Below are 14,762 nucleotides of genomic sequence, written 5' to 3'. Positions count from 1 at the left end.
ATTTGTTCACCCACCGTAATACATGCTATCTTGAGAGAAGCCACTAGTGAAACCTTTCCCCCCCGGGTCTCTTTCCTATTATATTACATCTCTTTTATTTACATCGCATCTCGTTTACTCTTTTGCAATCTTTACTTTCCAATCTATACAACAAAAATACCAAAAATATTTACTTTACTATATCTATTAGATCTCACTTTTGCGAGTGACCATGAAGGGATTGACAACCCCTTTATCGGGTTGGTTGCAAGGTTCTTGATTGTTTGCGCAGGTACTAGGTGACTTGTGCGTTGTCTCCTACTAGATTGATGCCTTGGTTCTCAAAACTGAGTGAAATACTTACCGTACTTTGCTGCATCACCCTTTCCTCTTCAAGGGAAAACCAACGCATGCTCAAGAGGTAGCAAATGGCATTCCAACAAACATAGATCTTTTTTATGTCATTTCTCATTTTTTTCATAGTTTTAGAATTAAATGAGGAGACATAATCATAGGAAACATGTCGAACAACGAAGAAACCGGGCCTTATGACCAAGATGCAGACGAGATGGATTATGAGGGTGAACAAGAGTACCTCGACTATTTGTCTGCTAAGCACAGTCAAGGTTTGCAGGTCGGCCTCGATGATGGTACTGACACCGACATCGACACCGACAGCGCCGCACGAATGGCGGCACTGAGACCGGTGGGGAAGGTACCGACTGGGAAGATACCGGCGGGGAAGGTACCGGCACCGATGCCGCTACCAAAAATAAGAAGCATAAGAAGCAGAAGATACGAAAACCTAACAAACTAGGCATTTGACGACTGGTGATCACAAAGATGGTACCTGGCAAGTTTGAGCCATTAGAGCCGGAAGAACCTCGCAAGTTCTATGGGAACCAAGTAGGATGCATCCTACGGGAATGCGTGAGCATCAACGATGATGACTTAAGGAGTAAAAACATTTGAGGCAGTTGTTCCTAACGAAGTTGCACAAGAGATTCAAGTTCCCCGACCGGGATGATAACATAGAACAACCGTGGGATGATCCGAAGATGAAAAAGATTAACAATCATGCCATGGGCAAGTTCAGCAATGATTTGGCCTCCTGGAAAGGGAGGGTGAAACGGGCTATTGAGGCTGAGGAACCCCTGTCCAAGATTCTGGAGGAAAATCCGACATTTATAGAAGAGGAGTTCGAAAAGTTCAAGGACACTTGCGCTACCGAGGCAGCCAAGCCTAAGGCTGCGAAATTCAAGAGCATTCAGCAAAGGAACACGGGGAAGCATCACCTCGGAAATCGTGGCTACCTCGGTAAGGCCCATATGGGATAAGGAGGACGCGGAATGTGAAGTCGCGGGTCTCCCAGACCCCTTCGTGAAGTTCACCAACCCCTTGGAGCGTGACTTAATCACGGCCCGCTACAAGTGGGACAAGGAAAAGAAGGTCTTTTACACAGACCAGATCATGAGGCAATTGATTAGACTACTCGTAATTATTCTATTACCACCTTACATTTAGCTCCAGATCTAGTCGACTACACATTCGTAAACGGTCCACGTTCCTTCTGCAGGAGAAGCAACACCAGCTTGCAGCCGATAGCCCTACTTCTCTGATGAGGCCCAAGTGGGACATCCCTCTCAACCAGGCCTTGAATGAACTTAAGGGACTCCCTTTGGTCCAGCGGCCGCAATATGGTCGTGTGGACAGCGCCGGAGACGGCGGCACATGGAAGGTGTTTTACAACGAGAGCCCGGAGGCCAAGAAGCAGAAAAAGAAGTTTAGTCAAGCGGAGATGAACGAGAAGGTGAACTTGCATTCGAGAAAAAAGCAGCTGAGGACGCGAAAAAAAAACAGCCGAGGAGAAAAATGAGTTGCTATAGCAGGCAGTCAATGCAGCTGTAACTGCCTGCAGAAATAATTTCGCTACTAACTTGGTCCCGACTATCATCAACTGGACGAAGGAAAATCCAGAGAAGACGGTACATGATTTCCTGTTGCCCATTTTCGTCGCTAGCAGCTCCGTGAACAACAACACCACCGCACCATCACTTGCTCACGCAAGCGGGCCTCCTCTCACACTCGCACTCACACCCGCTCATAGAAGCCCGTCCTCAGTCTCTGGCGCGCTAGGCGGGCCTTCGTCTTTGGCTGAGCTTGACGCCCTCACGGTAATTACATGTCGCACGAACATATATATCTAAAATATTCCATTTTTGTTGCCTTTTGGATGTTTTACACCGTAGAAATGTGTTTGCAGGCCGATGAAACCCCGTGCACCGTACTCTACTTGATCAAAGGCCAGAAGGTGGATGTGGGAAAGGGGTGATAACGAAGCCCTTGGATCTCACGTTCCACAACCAGTCGACGCCCGCTGGGCACTTCAGGGTTACCTTGTCGAGTGTGACATCGGGGCACGAGGATTTGCCTCATCCATTATGCCTAGGGGGAGAGGACAACGAGACCCCGCCGCAGATTGGAAGCTGCAAGGGTTGGGTGCTGCTATGGCTGAAGAATCTTCTTTGTATGGAGCCGGCCGAGATCTCACCAATAACCACACATCAACAAGCCTGTATGGAGACCACCACCCCACCTACGCAATTACCAGCTCATGTAGTGCCGGGTGAGAGCGGCGGACGATGTGATGAAGGGGGTGCAATAGTACTGGCTGATGTAATTGGTCCCGTAGAACAGAGAATGGATGATGAGACGGAGGAGACGGAGGAACCAATGGGTTTCCTCATTACAAACGCATATGAGGGTGACTTAGATTTGACGAGTCAACCATATGACGAATCGGGCTATCAGCATGCTAATGAGGATATGGATGATCTGCCCGGGCAGGAACGTCGTAGCAGGGATTGCAAGAAGTCTCTCTTCATGAAATCCTCACGGGACACGCCTGAAGATGCCTCCTCAACACAGCTCAACTAGACGGGGGTCATACAGTGCTTAGCCCGGCAACACTGGGGCAGGGGTGAAGGAAGGGTCTGGATGGTGTGCCCAAGAAAAAGGAGAGGAAGAGACTGAGGAAGATAGCTGCCTCCAAACAAGCCAGAGCACATAGCATCCAGACGGTGGATTCTGAAGAGCGTGTACCCGTGAAAGGTGCGGCCATGTTCCATCTCACGGGCAAGCCGATGCTAGCACCGAAACCGCTGGAGGCACTATCAGGGGATCTCAGGAGACTGCACGACCATGTGTTGTCGATAGAGAAAAGCCTACTAGCCTCGAAGGATCCAGAATATCTGACATACGCAGCTCGTTTGCCTGAGGGGAGGTGCTACGTCGACACACGGCCCGCGGAGGTGTTCTTCCTGCGGTTTGACGATATCTTTGAGATGTTTCTGACAAGGTGGCTCGATTTTACAATCGTCCGCCCTTTTGCGCTACATACGAGCTCTGTCATGAAGAGAGAAGAAGTCTCGCAAATCTGTGTGGTGGATCCGTACTACATGCATGAGTCTTTCTCGAGTCTCGGCGACATTGAGCGTGAAACTGGTAGGGACTACCTCCAAAACTTCATGGTACAAAATAAGGACCAGGAAATTGTCTTCCAGCCTTATCAGCCAAAGTAAGTCAGTTCCGGACAACCCTTTCGTACATTTCAATCATTCCTTCTCGCTCATATGGAGAATAATTTGAGGTGTCTTTTCCCCACAGCAACGGGCGCGCCGTCCTTATCGTTCTTTACCTGCGAGTCTCCCACGTCGTGTATTTAGACCCTACCAAAGACTACGAGAAGAAGGACTACACCCACATAATGAATATTCCAGATGATGCTTGATGTCTACTACACAACCTTCTTATTGTAGACGTTGTTGGGCCTGCAAGTGTACAAGTTTGTAGGACAGTAGCAAATATCCCTCAAGTGGATGACCTAAGATTTATCAATCCGTGGGAGGCGTAGGATGAAGAAGGTCTCTCTTAAGCAACCCTGCAACCAAATAACAAAGAGTCTCTTGTGTCCCCAACACACCCAATACAATGGTAAATTGTATAGGTGCACTAGTTCGGCGAAGAGAAGGTGATACAAGTGCAATATGGATGGTAGATAAATGTATTTGTAATATGAAATTATAAAAACAGCAAGGTAACAAGTGGTAAAAGTGAGCGTAAACGGTATTGCAATGATAGGAAACAAGGCCTAAGGTTCATACTTTCACTAGTGCAAGTTCTCTCAACAATAATAACATAGATAGATCATATAACAATCCCTCAACATGCAACAAAGAGTCACTCCAAAGCCACTAATAGCGGAGAACAAACGAAGAGATTATGGTAGGGTACGAAACCACCTCAAAGTTATCCTTTCTGTTCTATCTATTCAAGAGTTCGTAGTAAAATAACATGAAGCTATTCTTTCTGCTCAATATATCATAGAGTTCAGACTAGAATAACACCTTAAGATACAAATCAACCAAAACCCTAATGTCACATAGATACTCCATTGTCACCTAAGTATCTGTGGGCATGATTATACGATATGCATCACACAATCTCAGATTCATCTATTCAACCAACACAAAGTACTTCAAAGAGTGCCCCAAAGTTTCTACCGGAGAGTCAAGATGAAAACGTGTGCCAACCCTTATGCATAGGTTCATGGGCGGAACCTGCAAGTTGGTCACCAAAACATACATCAAGTGGCACATGATATCCCATTGTCACCACAGATAAGCACGGCAAGACATACATCAAGTGTTCTCAAATCCTTAAAGACTAAATCCGATAAGATAACATCAAAGAGAAAACTCAATCCATTACAAGAGAGTAGAGGGGGAGAAACATCATAAGATCCAACTATAATAGCAAAGCTCGCGATACATGAAGATCGTGCCATAGAGAGAACACGAGAGAGAGAGAGAGGGAGATCAAACACATAGCTACTGGTACATACCCTCAGCCCCGAGGGTGAACTACTCCCTCCTCGTCATGGATAGCACCGCGATGATGAGGATGGCCACCGGTGGTGGGTTCCCCCTCTGGTAGGGTGCCGGAACGGGCTCCCGAGAGGTTTTTGGTGGCTACAGAGGCTTGCGGCGGCGGAACTCCCTATCTATCTTCCGTTCTGATGTTTTTAGGGTACGTAGGCTTATATAGGCGAAAGAAGTCGGTCGGGAGAGCCTCGAGGGGCCCACGAGAGGATAGGGCGCGCCCAGGGGGGTGGGCGCCCCCCTATCTCGTGGCCTCCTCGAGGATCTTCTGACGTGAACTCCAAAGTCTCCCGGATCATATTCTTCCTAAAAATCACGCTCCCAAAGGTTTCATTCAGTTTGGACTCCGTTTGATATTCCTTTTCTTCGAAATACTGAAACAGGCAATAAAACAGCAATATGGGTTGGGCCTCCGGTTAATAGGTGAGTCCCAAAAGTAATATAAAAGTGTATAATAAAGCCCATAATCATTCAAAACAAATAATAAAATAGCATGAATGCTTCATAAATTATAGATACGTTGGAGACGTATCAATGCTCTCCAAGGCTTCATCATTAGAGGTGGCCACCTGCAGATCAGGAAACAAAGGAATAAGAAGTTGGGTTTCTTGCATAAAACTAACTTCTGCTGCATCCATGTCCCAAAACCAAGCAAGAAAGATGGATTCTACCTCCTCCATCTCATGATTGAGTTCAACACGGATCACCAAAAGCTTCCTATGACAACCAAAAATGATGATCATATCCGCAAGTGGGTAGAATCTCATGAAGAAGCGGATTATAAACTTAGAGATGACTTCCTTCGCATCCAAAGGGACATTGCAATGATTATCATGAAAGAAGTCATCGATGAGAAGGGGATGTTCCACCACGGCCCTATATCGCGAGCTGACGTCCAAACTCGCATAGGCATGCCACGTCATGACCTCACGCCGTTCAAGAATCTAGGGTCCATCCTTGATGATATGGAAGGATGGAACTTCTAGTGATTTTACGATGCCGATGATGATGATATGTGTCGGTTGAACTTGTGTACTTTCTGTAGCGATTAAACTTTGTGATGTATACGGTCCCTGCAGAACTTGCGTAACACTACTTTGTTAGTTTGGGTACGATGACATGCGTACCTCTAGTTAATTAGTTTGCGTACTATATGTTGCATCTAGTTTCTAACCCTTCTTTTTCGTGTTGCTCTAGTATATTTTGTTGCATATGATCATACATTCTCTTGATGAAGATGCATCTCTAACAGGTACCTAGATTCTTGATGGCGAAGGAGTGCTATGTTGCGTACGCAGGGAAGGTTCTGGGAGTGTACGACGAGTGGTATGAGTGTCAGGCGCAAGTGAAGGGGGTCTCGGGCGCCAGCGATAAAGGCTTCAAAAGCAGACAAGAATCACAAGCTAGTTACTTGAGGTTCACGCTAGCGCGAGAGAGGCCTTATTACCGTCGCCTCATGTACTGCATAATTCCGCTATCACTCATAGTGATAGCACTTCTCGCGTATATCGTTGTTTAGATGGATGACGTTGTAGTTGCAAGTATTCGAGACTTGCATGTATCGCTATTTTCAAGATGATGACGAGAGACCACTTTGTGTTGGATGATAATTATGATGAGACTATTTGTATGTATATGCTATGATTACATTTGTGGTCTCGCAGCCATTTGTATGTGTATGATGATGACATTTGTATGTGCTAAAAATTCTTGGATAAAGCCTGTTCAAATACAAAACAAATATGCCGGAAAAAACTAATAAAATTAGCAGTAGAGAGTGGAGAAAAGTTAGCAGCAGCATGCAGCTAGTAGTAGCGCGGCCTAATAAATTGCGCTAGAGCTATTAACAGTAGCGCGCTTCCATAATGCTCGCTGCTTCTACGCTTGTATAGCAGTAGCGCGGGTGGACACGTGCTGTTGCTAAGCTTTTCTCTAGTAGTGTATCCTAGTAACAATAACAATAATCCTAGACCTACGAAGGTGTTACGAAAGGGCTACATAACTTCCCTTAACAAATTCTCTGCCCCCCTCCCTCCCCTGATTTTCAGTGGGGTGGCCCCTCCTCTCCCTAATCCCAATCATATTCTGCCAACTGGGTGTTTCGTAACTCCCTACGTAGATGTAGCATTGCCCTCCTAGTAACCAGCCTGATCCTTAGCAAACCTTTTGTAATATCACCTAACATAAGAGGATATAACAATTAAAAACAACGAAATCCATAGAGAAATAACAAGATGGTGATGGCATGGATTAAAATGCCAGACTATTTACTGTTGGAAATATCAGCACATTTTTTATTAGACTGCTGCAATGCCAAATCAATTTGCGCTCACATCTGAATTTACAGACCATCCATTTCCATGAAGGGAAAATTTGCGCATAGGTTAGATTTTTCTGATTCAGCATACATGCAAATTATATAGATGGCAAGACAAAAAAGAAAAAGAAAAAGCAATACACATGGACTACGATCTCTCTAGAGGATCCCACATATGCATAGGAGCGTCGCTTAGATGTAACCAAGGAACACACACACACACATGGAAATATATATTTATACACTATATACTTAATACAATTTAAAAGAATTAATTAAAATAGAAATTTTATATTATACAATTTAAATTTAGGAGCAGTAAAATTTAGTGATATACATTTAAACTGCATATCAAACAGTGAACACTATAACAATTATTTAGAAAATGTTTTATGTTATTGACTATGCTAGCTGAGTATTATAGAAGAGTACTAAATTAATCTATAGTATTATGCAACTAGTTTAAGTAAGTACAAAAGTTTATTATAAAGATATGTATTTTACTACGCCCCCGGGTCCAAAATTGATGATGCTGATTCATTGCCAATGATGAATACTGTTGAAGAAGCTCTGGAGGTGAAAGAAAAGGCAGTCCACACACCATTAAATATATTGCATTAATGTCAAATTAATTATCTGAAGAATGTTCGTATATGAGATGATTGTCATTTTCTGGTAATATAGTTATTTTTGCAAGAGACTTGTTGTAAATTCCTTAACTTAAGAAAGAAAAAAGAATAAAAACACAGATACATAACATAAAAAAAGAATAAATAAGACGAGATTGCTCAAAAAATCGTATAAAAATCAAGCAAGAAAACTAAAGAAAGCGTTAGCGCATTGGACTTGAAATCCAAATTGTGCTAGCTAACAAAGAAAAAACAGAATATAACAGAGAAATATTGGTTCTGACTGGTTCCTGTCTTATTTGTTAATTTATAAACTTACCAAATAAGACAATTTTTTTAGTTTGTTCTGCCATCCCACCCAATGAAGTGTTAGGATTCTTTTCAATAAAATCCTGTGGAATCATAAGTTCTGTCGTTCCCACTGCTTCTCCTTGAATGGTTAGGTCTGAATACCGCAACGGAGCTTCCAAAAAATTTCTTTCCGAGTAAATTTTCGCAGTTTATTAACCCGGGCGGCTCTTTATTATTGCTTTAAATTTGTAGTTCTTGTTTCAAGTTAAATTTTTTAATTCTCTATTATGTTTATTATATTGATGCTTTATCACATTGCCATTCGGGAAATTTCCAAACGAACAATTTCAACGAAATCTTTTAATTTCTCATTTTATTATGTTCAACTTTATGCTAAATTGTTTTCTTTTTATTCTACCTCGAAAAAGAAGAAGAAGAAAAATTGCAATGGGATAAAGAGACCCATCTATCTACAAATTCTATTTGTTCAATAGGCCTTTGTCAATGGAAATACAATGGTAAGAAAACAAATTAGATAGAAAAAGTAAATAAAATAGGGGCTGAAGGTTGGGACAGAACTCCAAAATAACAGATCCTTTCCTACTAGTTTGCTGTTCCGGTTGGGAAAGCAAGAAATGGGATAATCATTTCCATTCAATTTCTCCTAGTTTTCCTTCTGGAATTCCAGTCAAAAAATCAATGAAATAGGATTTGGATGAGAAAATCAGGAGAAGAAAAGCAACTGAACCATAGATCCTGGAAATTGAGATCAAAGAATTAATTTAGTAGATTGTGTTTTACGTATATGTTTTAAAATCCAAAATGGAAAAAAAAACATGTTGATTATACAAAAATTAGGACGTCCAGCAGACGCCGTTGAGGAAGCTCACCAGCGACAGGAAGAAGGGTTGAAATATAGTTGTGTTGAGTTAGGTTGAAGAATTTTTACCAGATTTTTAAAATGAGATATAGTGCTTTCTTTGTTCAGTAGGAGATTTTGCACTTTCATATTCTAAGTGCTTCGAAAGGTGTCAGCAGGTGCGCGGAGCCGGAGCCGGCATGTTCGCCCGCTGGGCCGAGTGTTCGCCCACTTCTTTTTCTTCACCTTTCGAGAGAAATCCATGTCCGCCCCAGCAAGAAAACGTATGCGCGTGTACGGAAGCGCAACGGCTTTCGCGCTCATCCCTTGCTTCAAAACTACAAGTTTTAGCCCTCCGTTTGCTGGTCGCCAAAGACGAGCTTCCTCATTCGTTATATCTTTTTTCTTGGATTTCTTATTATTGTGGAGTTTTTTATCATCATGTTTTCCCCGTCTCTAGTGTATAACGAATTAAGTATCTTCTTAATGGATTAAAAGAATTTCTTCATGATGATTGATAGATCAGGGCCCCTCCTGCCGGCCCGAACAAAAGGCTCTTTAAGGAAGTAGTCCCATCACTCTCAGGCCCGGCACCAACCAAGAGGAGGCGGGGCTCTCTAATTCCATTTTTTACTACACTACATATGTTGGTAAAGCATTTACCTAAGTTATGGAAAATTCATAATTCATCCAAACCTTTTTGTTTATATAGTAGTGATATTCTTTGTTTCACTCTTTATCTTTGGATTCTTATCTAATGACCCAGGACGGAATCCTGGACGCGAGGACTAAAAATTCTGTTTGTTTTTTTCTTATTGGATTTGTTCTTGTCGTAACAACATTTTTTGTGTTGCCTTTCTTTTCATTTACTACACATTCTTATTTTAGCAATCTAAGAGAGATTCCTATCTATGAAATTTGTAGGAAGATGTCACTATTACACACGTTTGAAACATAAGTAAAATTGTAGGAGGGATTGTCAACAAAGTGAAGCTTCTTCTTTCTCGTCTGTCAAGCGTACCAGAACCAACGACACCTGCGGTACACCTCAAGGTTGATCAAGCTGCAGACCAGCCAGCGATCAAGATTCCCGTTGATAAGTAGTTATTTTCTTTCCTCCTGAATGCTAACAGGGAGCAACTGGTAGGCATAAAGGCCTGTTCAATATTTTTACATAAAAAGCCATTTTTTTTACCCACCCAAGCAAGTGTTACGAGGTAGTCAAGGAGCTGGGAACCCTATTTGTGGCGTTGACTACTCGAGGAGGTTTCCCAACACTCCTTTTGTGGGCGCTCGTGAATGGATCTGCCAAAAAACAAGGTTTTCTATCGGGCCGAGACCAAGTTGGGCCTCACGTGTCCCCTACGTGTCATCCTTTCTTGTTCTTTTTTTAATTCGTATTTCATAGAATACATTTTAGATTGTTACCCATCAATATGAGTTAACCTGTTGTGCATGTGCAGTGCATTGGAAAGAAAAGAGTTGATTACATCATTCTGCTTCGTGAGACTTCGCCGGACCAGTTCAAAGACATGAAAGATTTCATTGACGCCATTGAATTTAATAAGATAGAGGTACAATGTGATAATGATGTGTTGCCCGTTTTAGTTTTACTTATATTTCCAATGTAATAATTTGTCTTTTTTTGGGCAGAAAGGAAAGATGATGGCGTCATTCCGTAGGGCCCCCCTAAGGATTGAAGGATGAGGCTCTTCTCAATATGAAGAGGTACAATGCAGGGCATGGTGTGATTCCTGAGACGAATTTGACTATCCTATAAAGCTTAATATATGCCTATGTTACTGTTTGGAGTAATTATTAGCTGTAGCCAACTGTATGATTAACCTGGAATTTGATTGTAATGAAGGATTGTTTCAATTGCCGAAATACTTCTAGTGCTGCCATCGAACACATAGTATTGTTCTCAGTTCCTTTAATTTGGTTCTTGAGAATCAGTTTATGGCCCTTTTTGGACCTAAAAGAAAGACTAACATCAAACTTCACCAGAAGAGCATGCAAATTGGCACCAGCAGGAAACTGACCTGATACCTCATGGTGTGGTGTATTTTCTGATGATTTTCAGCTTTACCAAAAGAGCATGAAGCTTTCATTTGCCTCCTTGTTTTCTTCTCCCATCTTGCACTTGTGCAACACAACAGACGACATATTTTGTTGCCACATTTAGCTTGCCGCACGACTTGGTCTTGCACAAGCTATCGAGACCTACATTACTATTGTCCTGACAAAATAATGAACACAAAAAAAATGTTGCTTACCTTAGAAGCAGAATTGTTCATTCGACAAATAAAGGCAAAATCACAAGAGAAATGTTCTTCATTTTCAAGACAAATAAATGGTCAACCAAGTACTCAACTCTCAAAAGGCATAACCCAAAGGAAAGGAGATACCTTCAAACTAAAAAGGACAACTTGTCCTAAAAAACACCCCCTATGTAAACTAGTTTGGCCAAATTAATGTTCCAAAGTGCCCATCCAACAAAACTGTCGAAATGGCCTCAAGTTGCCAAATAGCCGCACTAGACCAGAGCTGAAATCAGCAATTTTCCAATTACCATGTTTTGACAATTTCATCAGAGATATTGATTAATTGGTGTGTGTTTTACTTCTCTTTGATCAAACTAGAGATAGAAAGAGAAACACCTATGTTTAGTCGGTTGATCAACAAGTCATGAGCAACAGTTAAGCGGTGCAAAAATATGCGTCGGGCGGTGGATGTTGGGTTCATGTAACCGTCCACCCATCACGACGTTACAATCAAATATGCAAATAAAAGCCCAGCTTCGATTTTTCGGCTGTACTGCTCACAGAATAAGAGCAACGTCCTTCCTTTAGCAATAAAATCATCTGCTCAATTTTAGCATGGAGGTAACAACTAATCATCTAAATCGAAACCTTTCAGTCTCGGCTTTCGCTCTCTGTCGTAAGTACTTGCATGGTGTAAGCAGATCATTCACCAGACGGCACTCATTTTCAACAAACTATCCTAGTAACAATAACAATAATCCTAGACCTACGAAGGCGTTACGAAAGGGCTACGTAACTTCCCTTGACAAATTCTCCCCCCCCCCCCCTGATTTTCAGTGGGGTGGCCCCTCCTCTCCCTAATCCCAATCATATTCTGCCAACTGGCTAATTACGTAGTGTTTCGTAACTCCCTACGTAGATGTAGCATTGCCCTCCTAGTAACCAGCCTGATCCTTAGCAAACCTTTTGTAATATCACCTAGCATAAGAGGATATAACAATAAAAAACAACGAAATCCATAGAGAAATAACAAGATGGTGATGGCATGGATTAAAATGCTAGACTATTTACTGTTGGAAATATCAGCACATTTTCGATTAGACTGCTGCAATGCCAAATCAATTTGCGCTCACATCTGAATTTACAAACCATCCATTTCCATAAAGGGAAACTTTGCGTATATGTTAGATTTTTCCGATTCAGCATACATGCAAATTATATAGATGGCAAGACAAAAAAGAAAAAGAAAAAGCAATACACATGGACTACGATCTCTCTAGAGGATCCCACATATGCATAGGAGCGTCGCTTAGATGTAACCAAGGAACATGACATATACAGAGTGTTACTTCCGCTGGTTCGGAGCAAGCTTGGCAACGAGCTCCTTAAAAACCGAGGGATAGGTCGTAAGTACATAATCCCAGCCATTGGTGTCCATTACTGCTTGCAAGCACGAGGGAGAATGGACTTGGATAAACTTGAAGCACGCCTCCTTCAATCTGCAGCAGTGGTGTTGTTCGGCTAGAGCAAGAGTGGACAACAACGAGCTCACACTTATGTGTTCAGACAACTGCTTTTTGCAGATGAACTTGAGTCATTGGACATCATTTTTTTCTGCCACTACCAACAAGTCTTGCAGCCATTGCAGCTGCATTTCATCCTCTGCTGCCCCCTTTTCTTCTACTTGTTCCATGCCTTCTCACATTTTGTCCTCAGCTGATTTCTCTTTTTGTTCTTGTTTCACAACTCCTGGCATTTTGTCCGTCTCCATGTCGTTGTCATACAACATCATAGGGAATGAGTCCGTGTAGATGAAGCTAAGCAATGCCCCGAACACTTTTGCTTCCATGTCTTTGATTTGTATGACGCTAGACGTCTCTTTCATGGGGCCAAAGAGTTGTGCCATGAAGACCTTAGATCGGGCTGCAAGCACACATCGGTGTGCATCGATTATGTCACCACCGACCTTGAACTTCACATCAACACCCACTTCAGTTTGGAAGAGAACGTTAAAATCATGGCAAATGTCAGGTAGGAACGCCTTTCGACCACCGGCATCGTCCTTGGTGTTGTTGAAGACCATGATGTCGCACCGAATGATGAAATAATTACCCCTTAGATACGGCGATTGTTCGAGGGCGTCTTTTCTGATAAACTTGTCCTGGCCCTAGGAAGAACCGTTGAAGTTGTATTTTCTGGCTTGACGTAAGTAGACCGGATTCTGCGTCTCAACCTGGTCGACGAAATTGAAACCTAACTTGGCTTCCACGGGCTTCTTGGCGTCATCGTCGCGGAGGCGGGAAACATAGAGGGAAATGAAGTCGACGCAGCTCTGGCTTTCACCGTTGGGGTAGTACTTAATGATCCAGCGATGGCCTCCTACCATGAATGGGCGGGAGGCGATGCTCTCGCTGGTGGGCATCTTGTCTTTGACACCGGAGTAGTCTTGGACCACTAGCAGGTGGTACCCACAGACCGTGCTGGTTTCGACGGGCGACTCGGTGGCTGGGCACAGCCCGCTGTCGGCCAGGATGGATACGCCGGCGAACGACGTCATGGCGGACCTGCAAGTTCATCGAAAATGTATGTAACCAATCCATGGTTGACACTCCAAGCTTCAGAGTTGGGGTCGATCGATGAGCCGAGGGGCAAACCTAGTTCATGTTCCGCGGCCGTCGCTTCTCCCCGAAACAGAGCTCACGCCGCCGCCTGTCCTCCCCGGAGACAGAGTTTGCAGCGTGCGAAGCTGTTAAAGCATCTCCAACAGATGCGCTACATAAGCCGCGCGCTGGAAAAGATGCTTATATAGCACGCGTAATCAAAAACAGCGTTTCAGCAGAAGCTGTAAGGGCTGCGGGGCAGCAAATTTGGGGCACGGGCTGCTGCATATCAGGCCGCCGGGTTGGTCGTCGTGTTTTTGTGCGTCTGGTAAACCTCTCGCACGCAAAAATACTATTTCAGCGCTGCAAAACTGTTTTAGCGCGCGGCGCTACTGCGCGCCTGTTGGAAATGCTCTTAGGGTTGATAACTAACTCACCACGTTGGATGGGTTTTAAAGGCCCTAAAGGTTCACGAGCTGCAAAGGCCATCGCTGAATTTTTCAGGATGCAAGAATGTATCGTAGTCAAAGAATTCGTACTATATCCGAGTTTGTTTATTTGTCTCAAAAAAATTTGAGTTTGTTTATGGAATGCTAAAAAACATTTGGCGGAAAATGTTATTGCCAAACAATAAGATTTTTGTAATTTAATAAAAAAAAGTTTCACCTCTAGTTTTAAAGGAACTCGCAACTGATCATCGATCGTTTTTTGGCAGACAATATATTTTCCACTAGCCTCGTCCCTCCTCTCGGATCCGCTTTATATCCTCTCATGCGTCGATGCATGCACTTCATTTCATCACGCCGTTGTGCAGCCTGGCCTCTTTGCTCAACCCCGTGTTGGCGCCTTGTTCCTCTCTTCTAGTGCCAGCCACGATGTCACT

At 43.2% G+C, this 14,762-nt stretch overlaps 1 pseudogene; it reads right to left on the bottom strand.

Moving 5' to 3' along the window:
- LOC119321592 overlaps positions 1–13,836 on the bottom strand; it is a 70,632-nt pseudogene extending 56,796 nt beyond the window's left edge.
- Between the last annotated feature and the right edge of the window lie 926 nt (positions 13,837–14,762).

This window comes from Triticum dicoccoides, chromosome 6B (assembly GCF_002162155.2).
Source record: "Triticum dicoccoides isolate Atlit2015 ecotype Zavitan chromosome 6B, WEW_v2.0, whole genome shotgun sequence".
NCBI lineage: Eukaryota > Viridiplantae > Streptophyta > Magnoliopsida > Poales > Poaceae > Triticum > Triticum dicoccoides.
The sequence above is the reverse complement of the archived record's forward strand: the minus strand, read 5'-3'. Positions and strand labels throughout refer to the sequence as shown.